This window comes from Bactrocera tryoni, unplaced genomic scaffold (genome assembly GCF_016617805.1).
Source record: "Bactrocera tryoni isolate S06 unplaced genomic scaffold, CSIRO_BtryS06_freeze2 scaffold_11, whole genome shotgun sequence".
NCBI classification, from domain to species: domain Eukaryota; kingdom Metazoa; phylum Arthropoda; class Insecta; order Diptera; family Tephritidae; genus Bactrocera; species Bactrocera tryoni.
Window position 1 is genome coordinate 11,720,349 of NW_024395824.1, and position 17,809 is coordinate 11,738,157.

The window sequence follows — 17,809 nt, forward strand, 5'->3', positions numbered from 1 at the left end:
AGTTGCGTAAATTTTACCAGCAATTAAATGTACTTGTGCTCAGTCGATTTATTCCAATTTGTTTTGGAGTTAGCACTTTTATAAATCGTTAAATTACATATATTTTTGATACAGCTCATTTTTAATAGAAACATGTGAAATATTTCGGGAAAATTTTACAAAAAAAGAAATAAAAAAGGGAAAATGTAATATTATTCTTCTTATTGCAGGCGTAAACACCGCTTATCAAAGGCGAGTTAACTAAAGTGCGGCAGTTATTTCTTCTTTTTGGTATTTGGCGCCAATAGGAGATACCAAGTGCAGCCAAGTCCTTTTCCTTCTGATCTCTCCAACGGAGTTGAGGACTTTCTCTTCCTCTGCTTCCACCGGCGGGTACTGCATAGAATACTTTTAAAGCTGGTTTGTTCTTATCCATTCCAACAACATGACCAGCCAGCGTAGACATTGTCTCTTGTATCGTTGAACTATCTATTGACCGTGGTATTCGCTACAAAGCACCACACATTTTTAGCAATATCTTTCAGTTGTTGCGAATGTCCATCCCTCATCACCATATAGTACAACGGGAATGATGAGACTTGTAGAGTTTAGGCTTTGTATGTCGAAAGAGGGCTTTACTTTTCAATTTCCTGTTCAGTCGAAAATTGCACCTGTTGGTCACAGTGATTCTTCCTTATTTTTTAAGTTCAGTAGCTCATAATACTTTCTCAAGCAATATAAATGAAGAAGTCAGCTACCTTTGCAAACTATTGTCAAAAATTAAAAAACTTAAAATTAATTATAATTATTTATGTAAAACAAAACTTAAAAGTTACTAAACCGATTTGGGACGCTAAAAGAAAAATCTCTGCTTCCTTGCAACGCATGTTCAATATACATATGTATACTATAAGTTTCAAGTCATTCATAAGCCTTGGAAGTGTTACGACGTTTCAACTTCGACCAGTTCAAGTTAATTTCCATTAGTACATTTTTTTACAATACTCATCGAGGCCCTAGTACTGGTCTGATACGCCGCCCTTTTTCATCATTACATCTGTTTTCTTGCAACCCTGGAAATTATTTTTGCACTTTCTTGTTTTTTATCATTGTAATGGTTTTGTACACTTTCAAATAAAGTCAGTCTTTATTATATCCACGGAACTTTAGATTATGCAACCAGGACCCATAAAACTGTGGACGACTGCATATAATAAAGCTAAGTTTTAAAGTTCGAGAACATTTCAACGCATTCTTATATGCAGTAGCTCAAAGAAATAGGCACAGGCACAGTCTACCAGCATCTTATGAAACATTTAATATTGATTTTCACAGCTCATGTTGTTTGAGAATGAAGAATGTTCGACTTCGAAAATTTGTCTCGCGTTTTAGGAGCGCACAGGAAAACAATAATATGATTTACATAAAGAAAAAACAAAATCAACCATACCTAGATCGAAATTTGGCAAATTCAAAGCATTGGTAGCTATCGGTGCGGTAAGGCGGGAAAAAATGAAAATCATGTCAATCGGTCGCTTCGTTTCATAACGGGGCATCTCGACAGGATAGAATTTATAGAATACTAACTGTCAAACGTATTGCTTTTGCCATTGCCAAATCTGTATGTGGGCATTTGCTATCATAATATAATCATTTGCGCAAATGTGTAGGGTAGGTAGGTTCGAACTGATGTAGCGACTGCTTTGAGCTCTTGAATAATTTATCACTTGCGAAATGACGTCGGTTAGGTAGCTGATGTTACGCACGTTTTGAGCTTTTGAACTCCTTAAATCTTGTATGTGGAAAATAAAAAAAGGAGAAAGATCCTTTTTTTACAAATGTATTTCTAGGAAAAATAAGAATTCATATTTTTGGACTACTATATAATAATTGTGCTTAAGCATTCCTATATAAACAATGTAATATTTATTTTATATTCATGAGCATTACTTACGCCTCCTTTACACTACTCGCGTAGTTAAACGTATTTCTCAAAGTAACACAATGTCGGAAGTAAAAAAAGAAGAGATATCAATTCTGTGCGGAATACATCAAATTCGGATTCATTGAAAATCCCACAAACCCATCCTCGTCTTTGTGTCTTCTATGTCTAAAAACACTTTCGAATGAAGCAATGAAGCCTTCAAGACTGCAAGATCATTTGAATAAAATGCATCCAGATAAGAGAGACAAGAATGTAGCATATTTTCAAGACCTAGAGAGGAAGCATAATACTCATCCAAGTGTAGCAAAACTATTTTCGGCGGCTGCTAAGCAAGATGACGACGGACTTCGAGCTTCGTACAATATCTCTTTGTTAATTGCTCAAAAAGGCAAACCACATAACATCGGATAAGAGTTAATATTGCCAGCAATAAATGAAGTAATAACTACCGTGCTTCATAAACCGGCCGCAGATATTATCCGAAAAATTCCTTTGAGTAATAATTCTGTGCAAAGACGAATTGATGAAATGGCTGAAAACATTGAAGAATCATTGTACGATCACCTGAGGCCAAGTCAATTTTCTATCCAGCTGGATGAGTCCACTTTACCAACTAACGAAGCATTGTTGTTCTCTTTCGTGAGTTTTATTAAAGATGAGAAAATATGTGAAGAACTATTATTTGATAGAAATTTAGAGACCGATACAAAAGGCGAAACCATATTCAATATATTGGAAAAGTTTTGCGATGAGAAAGAAATTCCTTTGAAAAATATAATTTCAGTTGCTACGGATGGCGCTCCAACTATGACAAGGTGCCATAAAGGCTTCATAGCGTACTTAAAAAAATAAAATTCCAGATGTCCTTGGTGTCCATTGCGTTTTTCATAGACAAACATTAAGTTGCTAGAAACTTAAGTGAAAAACTATTTCAATCACTGCAATATGTCATCAAAGCAGTCAATAAAATCCGCAACAGCTCTTTGAATGATAGATTATTTCATCAGCTTTGTGTTACTAATGACGAGGATTTCAATCGTTTGTTGTTTCATACTGAAGTGTTTGACTCTGTTATAGAGTTCTTGGAAACTGAAGATACAGAATTTCAAGACAAGCTCATAACATCAAAGAATGATAGAGCTTACATGACAGACCTGTATAAATTGTTCATCGACATGAATCTCCAACAGCAAGGCGATAAACCAAAATTACTTAAAACAAAAAACGTCGTTGCTGCTTTCGCAGCCAAACTGCTTCTACACAAAAAGAATCTAGGCAGACGTGAGTTTCACAATTTTCCGAATTTATCAGTATCATGCAGTAACGACGAATTGTTTGCCTACTGCCAACATTTGGAAAACCTCCACATTGACTTCACCGAACGATACCAGGACATTTTGAACTTGGAAATACCAGACTGGGTGTTGGATCCGTTTTCAAATGTCAACACAGCAATCTCACCTCAGCTAGAAGAAGAACTTATAGAAATGACAACAAACGAGGAAATAAAAATCAAGTTCAAAAATGGTTACCAAGAATTTTGGCTACAAAAACCGATCTCGCAATTGTACCCTGGATTGTGGTCAGTCATTCAACGATTCTTGATAGCATTCCCATCGTCGTATTTGTGTGAACGTGGATTTAGTGCTGTGACAACACTGCTTACTAAAAATAGAAATCGTTTGCTTGTTACCGAACGTGGCGACTTGCGACTGTTCTTGAGTAAATTGGAACCTGATATTAACAAACTTATTAAACAGCATCAGATTCATCCTTCACATTAGTTTTTATATATGGATCGATTATTTTAGTTTTATTTTTAATAAAATATTCTCTGTTTTAATACTATAAAGTTGTGTTTCAATAATCATTCTTATTGGCAGGTGGAGCCCGTAAGAGTTAACTTGAGACCTAAGCGCCGCACAGTGGTGCCAGAGCGGAAAAAAAGGATTTTTTTATCATTCCAAATTTGTACCATCTTTTCAATTTAAGCTAAGAACTAATCAAATAACATTATCCGAATACTTGGCCTTGATATATTCAATGGTTTTTTGTTGGGAGAGCTTCAAAGTCCAACAAAGTATCAACGCAAAGTTACTCAGAAAAATGTGATGAATATTGCAAAGGTTAAAACTCAAAAGTTAACCATAAAATATCAATTGTAAAGTTTTTATTTATTAAAACCAATGTTATAGATATGATTTACATCATCAAATGTATACTTTCTTTTACAAGATTTTTTTTAATATGACGTTTTTTCATGGTCCAAAAAAATCATATATTTCACAACTTCAACAGAATATAACTATTGTGTGCAGGAGCGCGCAGGTTAGCCACTTACACAAAATAAACTTTAAAATCTCCTTAATTGATAGAAAAAAAATCGGTTGCAATTAGCTGCCAATTCATGAGTAATTAGCATTTTAACCTACTGCAACTGCGTTGTTTTTTTCTTGATTCCTTGCTTTGTTTTTTTTTGCCTGCTTCGCTGCTTTGTTTTTTTGCCTGCTTCGTTGTTTTGTTTGTTTTTTTGATTGTTCGGTTTGTTGTTTTGTTGTTATTTTTTGGAGTTGTCTCTCGTTATACAACAACAACAAAATACTAGTTTAGATGCATTATATTATTTGAAAGATTACACAGTACAACAGCTAATCTGGGGGGTGAGAAATTCCAAGTCAGGGTGATGGTACTAGGTCAGTATAGTAAAATCCTCAAAGGGTTTGGCGTTCGTATGTGTCGTATGTGATACCTAGAGAAGTGCAAACGGGTGAAAAAAATTAACAAAACACGAAATTTTGAAATGGCAAAAGAAATAAAATATTGTGATACTGCAGAAATTTATATTGAATATATAAATATTATTATATTATTTTACTATATGCCAATGACGGTACATAAAGTTTTAATGCATGGAAGTAAAATTGTTTCATCCTCTATTTTACCATTGGGCATGCTATCAGAGGAGGCTCAAGAAGTTCGCAACAAAGATTACAAGAAATATAGGCTTAATCATTCTAGAAAATGCGACAGAATTTCTACAAATCAAGATGTAATCCACTTGCTTTTAGCTTCATCGGATTCTTTTATTAATGGTTTTAGAACAAATCCCAAAAATAAAACTTTTGAATTGGACGATGATATTAAAAAATTACTTGTTGAATAAATAATTAATAATATATGATCATTTTTGAATATTTATTGGTTATGTTATATGGGAGGTGGGCGTAGTTGTGGGCGGACTTGTTTCATTTTTAGAAAAATAATAATTTTCATTGATTCAAATCCGTTTGACAATTTTTAACAGTCTAGCTGTGATAACAGCGAAAATATTGCAACTTTTGTGATTATATTATATGAGAGATGGGCGTAATTGTGGGCGGATTTGCTTTATTTTTTCTGGACAAGCTTATATTTACAAAATATTACACTGTAGAAAATTTTGTTACTGTAGGATGATTTTTGATTTTTGTGTTATATGGGAGGTGGGCGTGGTTGTGGGCGGATTTTAACAAACATTTTTTTTTCATCTAATTTGGCAATATGAGAGATGTGTGCCAAATTTCAAAGCCCTACCTCGATTCCTTCTATTTTTTGCCGCGGCTTGTATGAAGCGGCACCACTGTGCGCCGTTGTATGTATGCTACCTACTGCGCTTAGGTTTCAAGTTGCTGGTTATTGTAAAAGTTTCGTTTAGAATTCTCCGTTAATATACATATATAGGTCACAGTAATTAATTTGAAGTTATAGTGGTTTTTAAATAGGTGAAAAAATGGGGCCGCTAAAAAATATTTATTCTCAAAGTGGGCGGTAGACAAAATAAGTTTGGGAACCACTGAACTAAAAGCTAGCGGATAAAGCTAGTTTATAATATTTTCCGAGATCGATGATTGGACATTTAAATAAAACATTTAAAAGTGGTTTTAGGTTTTGTTTTTAATAAAATAAATGTTTTACTCGTAAAATGTGTTACAAAACTCGTCTGCACTTAACCGCAACAAAACCATTAATCAAATCTTCGCAATCCAATTTGCTTAAAAAATCAGCTTCTATGTTAAGCAAAGCAAGATCGTTTAACCTCTGCTCCGTCATTGTTGTGCGTAAATAGTTTTTCACGCTCCGCAAACAAGAAAACGATCTTTCTCCAGTACATTTACTGGCAGGTGTACGCACACATACGAAGAGCAATATCCACGTTTGGGTAAATGGTTTGAAGACCTTCGGTTCGTAACCATTTCAACAAACTGACTGCACTCTTTCGCTCCTCATTTTTTATGCTGCAGTGAAATCGTCTTCTAAGTCATTAGAATAAATCATTTGCAATGCCTTGGCCTTATCTTCGACTTTTGAGATGTTTAGATACGTCAGGTTGGTATTAAAGTAAAATTAATTGTAGAGTAATTTATAAGCATCCCGACGTCTTTTCAGTTCTTCTGACAATGTATCAATTACTACTAAAAAAGTATTTATTCTAAAATTTTCACGGCCATTTTCTTGTTGCATCTCTTCACCTGTATTTGTCTCGCCAGGAAGTAGCTTACGCTTTCGATTGCGTCGAAAATCTTTTTCGTATTCCTGTACGAAGGACAGTTTTCTCGCTTTTTTTTCGAAATCATCGAAATTCTCTCTTGTTTCGACAACAAAATGTATTAAAGCCTCGTACAGTTCTATGACAATGGTAATGTCAATTTTCACACTCTGAAGTTTTTTACTTGTGACGTTAATGCGATCCAGTAATCATCCCCAAGAAACAGTCTGAGGGCCGTTTCAAAACGTTCCAGTTTCAAACGAATACCTCTTGCTTCGCATATAACGGTTGTGTCATTTTTGATGGTGACTACCGCTTAATGGATTTCATTCCAGAATTCGCGTAAACTTTTGCATGCGTCTGCACGAGCTGACCAACGAGTCGTTGATAGACTTTTGACGGTGAAATGGGTTTGAAGTAGTTCCCAACGCTGAGTTGTAGCTGCAAAGAAATTGCATAACTCTTGGAGTAGAGAAAAGAACGAACAAGCCTCTTAGCTGCTTTCAGCTGCACATTCATCTATTAAATTCAGTGAGTGTGCTGAACAGGGAACATAGCCGGAAAGGGGTGAAATTTCCTTTATTTTTGCTTGCAGGCCATTATAATTGCCTGACATGTTAGCTGCGTTGTGATATGATTGCCCGCGGCAGTTTGAAATGTCAACTCCCAATTCAATTAAAGTTGAAGTAACAGCATCTGTCATTTGTTGTGACTTGTGATTTGTGGCCTGTGTTTGGAATAAACTTGAGAAACCGTTCTACAGGTGATACATTAGGCAGGACATATCTGATTACATAAGCGAGCTGGTCTCCCTGAGTCATATCCGGCGTCGAGTCAATGATCAGAGAAAAATATTTTGCTGTTAATATTTCCATTACAATTTTTCCAAAACTTTGTTTCCCATAAGTCGAATGAACTCTTCGCATGTTGTTGAAGAAAGATAACTCGTAAATCCTGAGCCTGGATTTCCATAACGTGTAATGTGTTTAGCTAAGAACGGATCGAACTCAGCGATAAGCTCTACGGACATTAAATAATTTCCATTGTGGATTGATCTAAATTTTTCGTCGTGTCCTCTAAAAGGCAAACCAAGTGTTTTACGCATACAACTACTCTTTTCAGAATGTTTTTCCAGTAATTTATTTGTCATCTAATTGCATTGTTAATGCGCGGTCAATGCCACCTAATACGTTGCTTCGTTCTTTCATATGCAGAACAGATAATTTGTGAGTAGGCGAATTCTCATGAGTTGACACTCGATGATATGAATTTTTCCAGTCATTGAAACCTTGTCTTGTCTTGTTTTGTCGAACTGACTCTCCCCGCCATTAAAAAGCAAACAAGGGCCACAAAAACACATCCAGTACTTTTTGAATAAATTAGTCACTTTCGCGGAACTTTTTCACCATTTTGAAGCTGACGTTCGAATAAATGTCTCGACAACTGTCGCGCTTTATCTTTGTAAATGCGCTCATTCTTGGGAAAATCATTTTGGATGTTTTGATTGGCTCCGTTCTTACAAATGTGATCACGCGTGAACTCGTCGATTGTCCATTTAGCTGGATCGTCGTTGATTTCGTAGAGCTCATGGTCCGGAGGATTGGGCCACACTCCTACTCCTGCCACTCCTAGTACGAGTGGGATATCTTCGGCTTATTCTTTTGATATATTTGCCACATTGATCAAAGTATTTTCACAGCGGCGCAACGCACCGCATGCGCGTCCGCACTAGCTTGACTGACACGCGCGTAATAACAATAGGTTAGGTACCTAAGTACCTATTCTTCCTAGATACTTTATATGTACGATGTACGAAATTATTTATACTTTGATACGCAAAAATAGTGATTTAGGAAGATTATATAAGCATACGGTTAAGATACTTTGCATTTGAGTTATTTTTTGTTAATCTTGTTGTTTTCAGTGATTTTTTTTGCACGATTTGCCGCCCTTAATATCTGGCCGCCCTAGGCCCGGACCTACTGGGCCTTAGGGCAAATCCGCCACTGGCTACAGGTTGTTAAAATTACCGGCATCGGTTACCCTGCAAAATTCGAAATGAATTAAGCCGTGATTATGAGCAGTGACGATAAAGTGATATTAGAAGCCGAGCGAATTGGTAGTTTGTTATATTTAAAAATATTGAAAAGTTTCGCGAATTTGGCGAATACAAAACACAATGTTGATTTGTGGCATTACAGAATGCAACATGTTAACGAGTGTGATTTGAAATTTATAGCAAATAGTTCGGTACACGGGTTAAAATCTATACAAACTGAGAAACTATCTGACTGTTAAATTTATATGCTATTGCGCCCGATACAGTGTAGAGTATTTTTCATAAAGCGGAAGTCAGGTGTGCTTAATGTTGTCAAACAATACTATATAAAGAGAAAAGTAAAACATTTACGCGAAAGAAAATTTAAGCATTTTAATCCGACAATGCAACGATGAATTTGATACATTTTTAAATGAGTGCGAAATAAAGCACCATATGGCGTAAATATGGAAGCATGCGGCGTGGCGTATATGAAATAATTTGGTATGAAAACGTGTAAAATTCCTGAGACATGAATGTTTGACTCTTGCGCGGATCCCTGTATATTTGTTGGCTATTTATACAGGTCAAAGGTTTACCGATCATGTTCAAAAAGTAGGGGTCAACCAACGTTTGTGCTTACGAGGCAGCGATGGCGACCACAAAAAGTATATCACAAATCGATCGCTGACGTCGATTCAGAGGAGAACGCTGTTGATACAGACGGTTTCTTGGAGTTCAACGAAGCGCGTCTTGACGATCCTCATACTTTGACGGCGACATTAAAATCCAAAGACGTGTTTTGCGTTGATAAGGGCGATCGAAAATCTATTTTTGACGCAGTAGAGTAGTGGTGGTGAAAAATAGAACTTGACAAATGATTTAAAGAGCTTCGAACCGTAAATGACAAGTTCGTGTTCCGTGCTAAATAAATATAAACTAATTTCGACTAGTACTAAAGGGTTACGCTCAAAGCTCAAGGAACTACTTTTATAAAGTTTCTTCTTCAGTTGCACGGTCAACTTCAGTGCGCCTTTTTTCGGCGCAAAGGGCTGAAAAGGATCTCCATGTACATCAGATCCACGAAGTCATCGCTGGACGAAAATATCTACAAGCATTCTAGACGAAAATGTCTACAGAGATTTACCAGGTTTGCTTATGAGCGTATTGAAGAATATTCGAGGTGGTCAACCTGTCGGCTTAAAACTGTCGAACTACTGAAGAGTGGCACTAAAACGAGCAAGTCCAAATTTAATAAAAAAAATCACTGTACGGTTTTTGATAGTCAAGATTAATGTGGTTTCATAAATTATCATTAACCTTTAACGAAAATGAATTAAAGGCAACGAATTTTATCCTTGATTCTACGTGCTTTAGGAACTTTTCGAGCGATTTGGCATTTGGCGCTTTTGATAAGCACTTTTACGTCCGGCTAATTGTGCGCTCAATGTATCTAAAATTCGGTAAAATACACTGATGCGAAAATTTTCAAGACTAAGTAAAGGTTTTATCTAATTCACCCTCATGATTCATCTGCCTGAATTTTTCGGGATTCCGTGCGATAATATTGATAATAAACTTGAACTCCAGGCGTTTTGTTAATACATTCAGGGAATTTTTTGTCTCTCTTGCAGAAATAATGCTAAATAACCCTAGATTTGTACCACATATTATATGTTTAATTTATTTGAGGCTCCTGAAGCTTCTTACTCTCAGCATTAAAATGATCTAAAATAACTTTCCAAACATTGATCACAATTCCGCTGCAATTCCGTAGCTTAAGGTCTTTTAGTTGGTTTTTCTAAACGATTTTGAGCAATAAATTTCAGTGCATTAATTAATTCAGGCCAACGAATTTGAGGAAGGTAAAATTTGTTTGTCTGGTAGATCTCCCAAGGACGTGTTAAAAGAATTATAAAGGTTCTGCAAATTGCCTGAAATATTGGTTGCGTTATCATACCATAAAATTTGCTACGACAGTTCATTATATCTAAACCGCTGTTTTCAAGAGATTTTAACAAGATGTCTTCAATATCCTTACCTTAGACTTGTTTCCATTTTTATTAAAATTGGATTGGAATCAATATGAATTATTTTGAAAAAAAAATAACTTCTCTAACAAATAAATCTTTTGTATTTCAAATACAATCCGAAAGTAAAGTGAAACCCCAATAAGTAAATTCAAACTACATTTTTAATGCTTTAAATATGTAAGAAAACAGTATCTAGTATTATGAAAACAAGATTATTGATTCTGAAATTTCTTTTCAATAGCATTACTTAATAAAATGATGATTTATTATTAAACCCAAAAATTAAGAAGACAATGAAAAAATGTGTTACATATATTATAGTTCATAGTGAATTTTTTATAAATTTAATAAAATTTTGGTATATTACATCTTCGGCTATAAAATTTTTACGTTCCGACCCTGCCCTCACGTGTTTAACTATTTATTATTAAAAAGGATGGAGCCATGTGTAGAAGTTCACGCAAGTGAGGAAAGTTCTCTGATCGCCATTCACTTGCGAGTGGCCAGAAACGATTTTTTTACACATGGCTCAAGCAGCCCACGACTTTCGGTCTTTGACCAAATGTCCTCTGGGTAGCCAGAAAACATCCGCTTGAAGGCGAAACATCCCCTCGACAGTGTTGTGCGCTGGGTTTGGGACCCGCCACGTAAAAACACTACCAAAGAAAAAAAGAAAAAAACAGCCTTTGATGAGAGACCTTCATTTTGATGACGACCATGGCTAACTAATTAAAAATTACGATTTGAGGGCATGCACCTGGGCTGTCCGGTCCCTTAATTAGGAAAGAGCTGCAGCATCCACGAAGAAACATCCCCTAATGGGTTGAGGTTGATCGACTTCGCCGGGGCCCGAAATACGGATATTTGTAATACTAGACTCCAACATAGGAAAATTCACCAACCCAACTGGCTGTCTCCGGATCCTAAGACTATCAACCAGATTGATCGTGGTGTGATAGACGGAAGAAACGTCTCCAGTGCTTTAGATGTATGAACGCTCCGAGGTTCTAACACCGACTCTGACCATTTGCTTGTTGCACCCAAGATTTGGACACTTCTCCGTGCAGTAAAAAAAGCACTTCAACAAACACAAGGAATGTTCGAAATCGAGAAGCTGCAATCGCAACAGACAGCCGAACGATTTTTTAATCAACTTGCATTCCTGCTCTCTAAGAGCACTCGGCTACAACACGGTATAAGGGAATTGAAGGACGGCATTTCAAGCTCCTTACGTATAGCTGCAACAGCTGGTAAGACGAAGAGTGCCGTGTCGCAGCGGAGAGAAAACAGACTGCCACCTAGCAACGTAACGATCGACCACAACACGTGCGGGGAGAAAAAAGATGCGGTGACTTACAGAAGGTTTCAAGACCGGGGCATACTCTTGTTGAACACCCCGCAGTGATCTAGAGACTGGTGTCCAGAGAATACCCAAATTATAGAGGGAACACTTCTCCAGCCTGCTGAATGGCAGTGAAAGCGTAATACCAGGAGAAGGCAATACCGATTCCACAATCGATGCCGATGGAGCAGACGTTCCATTGCCCGACCATGAAGAAGTTCGAATAGCAATTACTAGCCTGAAAAAAAACAAGGGGGCGGGGGTTGGTGGATTGCCAGCCGAGCTTTTCAAACACGGCGGCGAAGAACTGACAGGAGCATGCATCAGCTTCTTTGTAAAATATGATCGGACGAAAGCATACCCGACGGTTGGAATTTAAGTGTGCTCTGCCTAATCCACAAAAAGGGAAACCCCACAATCTGCGCCAACTACCGTAGGATGAGTCTCCTAAACATCGCACATAAGGTTCCATAGAGCGTATTGTGTGAAAGATTAAAACCCACCGTCAACAAACTGATTGGACCTTATAAGTGTGGCGTTAATCCTGGTCAACAAACGACCAAATATTCACCATGCGCCAAATCTTGGAATAAAACCCGTGAAACGAAAAACGACACTCACCACCTCTTCATCGATTACAAAGCTGCTTCTGACAGCACGAAAAGCAGCTGCCTTTATGTCGCCATGTCTGAAGTTGGTATCTCCGCACAACTAATACGACTGTGTAAACTGACGTTGAGGAACACCAAAAGATGGACCTCTCTTTTAGCCATTCGATAACAAACGATGTTTCAGGCGAGCCGACTTCTTATCGTGCTTGTTTTTCAACCTGCTGCTGGGGATAATAGTTCGAGCTGCGAAACTTAGTCAAACAGGTTAAATCTGCTATAAAAGTGTAAAACTTCTGGCGTATACAGATGCCGTTAGTTAGTTTTGCTTTCTCCAGACTGAACAAGGGAACGAAGCAAATGGGTTCGGTGGTGAACGAGGGCAAGACGAAATATATCTTGTCAACAAACAAACAGTCGTCGCACTCGCGTCTTGGCTCCCACATCACTGTTGACAGTCATAACTTCGAAGTTGTAGATAATTTCGTACATCTTGGAACCAGCATCAACACCAACAACAACGTAAGCCTCGAAACCAGCGCAAGATATCTCTTGCCAAAAGGTGCTACTTCGGACTAAGTAGACAATTGAGAAGTAAAGTCCTCTCTCGACGAACAAAGGCAAAACTCTATAAGTCACTCATTATTCCCGTCCTAATATATGGTACAGAGGCATTGACGATGACAAAAAGAAAGTATTCGACTAGACAGGGGGGTCAGAGAAAGAGGAAGACCTCCACTCCATTGGAAAGACCAGGTGGAGAAGGACCTGGCTTGGCTTGGCATCTCCAATTGAAAGATGAAACGACTCGCGCACTGTTGTTAACTCGGCTGTAATCGTGTAAGCGGTGTTTACGCTAGTTAAGAAGAAAATATTATTGAAAATAGATATAGATATTAATAAAAATGTTTTTTTTTTTAATTCTTATAGCTTTCTCGATTCTATGGATGTATGGTTTGGGCATTATCAACTAAATAAGCTGTAAGCATTATATTTATACTCTCTCTTAACATGTTGCTTTTCGCTAGGGGATTAGTGCGGTTTGTGTTTACCATTGGTATTTCAAGATCTCCATGTATATTCTCACTGCGCGTGTACCCCAGTGCACCTCTTAGGTCTCGTAGCATTTTTGATTAGAATCGTTGCGTTTTAAGATTACTGGATTCGAAGGAGAATGGAGTCATGTGTAAAAGTTCACGCAACTAAGGAAAGTTCTCTGATTGCCATTCACTTACGAGTGGCCAGAAACGATTATTTTTCAAATGTCTCAAGTAGCTCACGACTTCCGGTCTTTGACCAAATATCCTCTGGATAGCCTAAGAACATCCGTTTGATGGCGAGCTAAAGTGAGAAGGTGAAACTTCACCTACATGCGGTTGTGCGCTGGGTTTGGGCCCCGCCACGTAAAAAACGCCTCCAATGAAAAAGTATAAACAGCCTCGTTTAAGGGATTCCCCTTTTGATGACGACCATGGCAAACGAATTAAAAATTATGATTTGAGGGCATGTACTTGGAATGTACGGTCCATTAAATGGGGAGGTGTCGCTGCACAGCTGGTTGATGTTCTCGTTAGAGTGAAGGCTGACATCATCACCGTTCAAGAAATGCGATGGACGGGTCAAGGACTGAGGCGAGTATGTTCTTGTGGCATTTACTACACTGGTCATATAAAGGAGCGCAAATTTGGTGTGGAATTCGTGGTGGGAGTGAGACTCCGTCAGCGAGTACTGTCATTCACACCGATGAACGTTTATCCACAACCCGAATCAAAGTGAAGTTCTTCAACATATCGCTGATTTGCTCCCACGCCCTGACGGAAGAGCAGAATAATGTGAGCAAAGATGCCTTCTATGGGCACTTGGATCGCACCTTTGAGAGTTACCCCCGCCACGATACCAAAGTTCTGCTTGGCGAACTGAACGCCAGGGTGGGCAAAGAAAGTATCTTTGGCACTACGGTCGGTAAATTCAGCCTCCACTAGGTAACATCTCGTGATGGGTTGAGGTTGATCGACTTCGCCGGGGCCCGAAATAAGGTTATCTGTAGTATTAGATTCCAACATAAGAAAATTCACCAACCCAACTGGCAGTCTCCGGATCTAAAATCCACCAACCAGATTGATTATGTTTTGATGGACAAAAGACATGTCTCCAGTGCTTTAGATGTGCGTACGCTCCGAGGTCCTAATATCGACCGGCCCTAACATCGACTTGTTGCAGCCAAGATACGCACCCGCCTCTGTGCAGCAAAAAAAGAAGCTTCGAAGTTGAGAAGCTGCGATCACAACAGGCAGCCGAACGATTTTCTAATCAACTTGCACTTCTGGTCTCTGAGAGCACTCGTCAACAACTCTGTATGAGGTAACTGTGGGACGACATTTCAAGCTCCTTACGTACAGCTGCAACCAAAACCATTGGTTTTCAGAAAATGCAAAACATCTTGCACGATGTCGCTGTGGAGAGAAAACAGACTGCCTACCTGGCAACGTTACGATCGACCACAACACGTGCGTCTTCTAAACATCGCATATATGGTTCAATCAACCGTAATGTGTTAAGGATTAAATAAGATCAACAAACTGGTTTGATCTTATTAGTGTGACTTTAGGCCTAGAAAATCAGAAAATGACCAAATATTTACTATGCCCCAAATCTTGGAAAAGATCCTTGAAAAATAAATCGACACTCACCACCACTTCGTCGATTACAAAACTGCTTTTGGCAGCACGAAAGGAGCTGCTTTTATGTCGCCATGTGTGAGTTTGTTATCGCCGCAAAAGTAATACCAGAACCTTTTCTAGCCGTTCGATACCAAACGAGGTTTCAGACAAGTTGATTCGCTTTTGTGCGATTTTCTCAATCCACTCTTGTAGAAATATATAGATATGTTATCGATATCATTGACTTCAATAACCGCTGGGGAAGGAAAAGACGAAATATCTCCTGTCATCAAACAAAGAGTCGTTGCACTCGCTACTAGGTCCTACCAGAGAGCTGCAACGAGTATTATAGAATCAGAACGAATAGTCGTGCCAAAAACACAATCAAATCAATTCAGTTCAGCATAGACAACATTGTTTATCAATTCGAGTAGCCGCCGGCGTCAGCTGCTCTGATTCAACACGAACAATGTTTTCGTAAACATCATACATTATATACATACATTTGTTGTATGTATGTGCTCGATGGAATTTCCATTATACATACATATAACATATGTATATACATTCATACATGTGTATACAAACCTATGTATTTGATAATGAACAGAAGTGCATTGTTTAGGGGATGATATACAGACCGAACGCCGTCGATCATTTCAATCAATGAAGCATTAGTTTGTATCACTTCGGGTATTTGCTGCTAATGCAAACATTCATAAACATATCAGGCATAAGCTGATCGCTAGTGATTTAAATTTGTTTTCTATCGCTGGTTTGAAGACAAACGGTACGCTTCGTGTACATGAACCGAAGTGACAGAATCAGACAGAGTAACGTATCAGTACTTAAGTATACACAAAAATGTATTACTCGTTGCAGTTCTCTGGTTCCCACGTCACTGCTGACAGTCGAAGTCGTAGATAATTTCGTCTATCTTGGAACCTGTATCAACACCAGCAACAACACCAACGCGGAATAGTTCTTGCCAACAGGTGCTACTTCGGACTAAGTAGGCAATTGAGAAGTAATGCCCTCTCTCGACGAACAAAAACAAAACTCTATGAGTCACCCATTGTTCCCGTTCTGCTATGTGAATGCTATGTGAAAAATCAGTGGCTACGCTGTCTGGTCATATCATACGTATGAACGAAAAGATTCCAGGTCTGAAAGTATTCGACGCAGTACCCACAGGGGGAAGCAGAGGAAGACCTTAACTCCATTGGAGGGATCAGGTGGAGAAGGACCTGGCTTCGGTTGGAATCTCTAATTGAAAGAAGAAACGACTGGCGCGCTGTTGGTAACTCGGCTATAACCGTGTAAGCGGTTTCTACGCCAGTAAAGAGTAGAAGTTTCGCAGGCAGAGCCCCATAATTGTATGCAATACATCTGTATAAATGACCTCAACACACACACCACATCAACTCAAACTCACACCACTGCCACGCAACCTTCACCACACTCACCACATTACGCTTACAACCCACATTCTACACTACTGACGAGAGCACCACACACCGACACCTACACACATGTACACCAACCACAATCACACCATCCGATTCAGCACCAACGGGGATAAAGAAGGACCGATGAACAGATTCAGTTCGTTCTACGACACTAGCATCGATCGGTCATACGGTTGCACGTCCCGCTTCTATCCGCTGCAATCTTTTTGCGAAACCAACTTATTAAATAGTTAACCTTAACTAAAAAAAAACGTGTATGTATTTATTTTCAATTGGTTAAATAAAACCATCCACAAGGAGAGATAAACCCCCCTTTTTCCGGTATTTATTGCATTCTTGATATTAGTGGTGAAGTGAAGAAATAACAGGTGAGTGCACTTTTATAACATGGTCCTTCGAGCCATACAGAAAGGCAAATTGGTAAAAGAAAGTGAAGTGCAGTGACACAAAACATACAGAAATCTTCAAATGTGAGTGACACAAAAAAGAAAAAAATATATTTATAATAAATACATTATATGTATATACACACATATTTACAAAACGAAATATACATACAAAAGCAATATTGTGGTGCAACAACACAAAAAAAAAGAGTGAAATAAAAAGTACGGTCAACCAAATAACCAAATATACAGAGCAATGAAGTACATACAAGTTCGAAAACAAAAGAAAAAAGGAAAAACGAAACAGTGAAAACTAATACAAAACCACCAACGACCAAAACAACACATCAATTCAAACTTTACTAACAAAATAAAAATGGGCGCGAAACTTAAAAAATCTAAAATCATTTAAACTAATATATAATAAAACTAAAAGAACCATCAACACATCGGAACAGCGGAATAGGAGCGACTCAGCAACAGTAGAACAACAGAAAGCACACACGCATCCGATTCTGCCGATTCTGGCATATGTACATACATCTCTCCAAAACCCTTGAGGAAAATCAAAGTGAGTGTATCCATTCCACATTTGATTTTTATCATTATATATAGATATGTATGTATATATGTATGTACCGTTGCACCAACGGTCAACAGGATAAAACCGATAGCTATTAAATCCGTTTAATAAAAACGGTTAGTTAAAGGTCGGCGGTAAATTCAATTACCGATATAATCGCTAAACAATTCGGGAAATAATATATAAGTATATATATGTATCCGCAATATACATATGTATATGTATATATATATATATATAT

General features: G+C 38.0%; 1 protein-coding gene and 1 long non-coding RNA gene across 2 annotated transcripts in view; one reads left to right on the forward strand and one right to left on the reverse strand.

The window, feature by feature from the left end:
- LOC120779776 overlaps positions 1–17,809 on the forward strand; it is a 65,996-nt gene that overhangs the window by 29,640 nt on the left and 18,547 nt on the right. The window lies entirely within an intron of this gene.
- Positions 12–1,494, reverse strand: LOC120779913. The gene is made up of 2 exons (XR_005705759.1): positions 821–1,494; positions 12–746 (listed from the first exon to the last, which is right to left on the reverse strand). It is a non-coding gene; the product is annotated as an uncharacterized LOC120779913 (long non-coding RNA).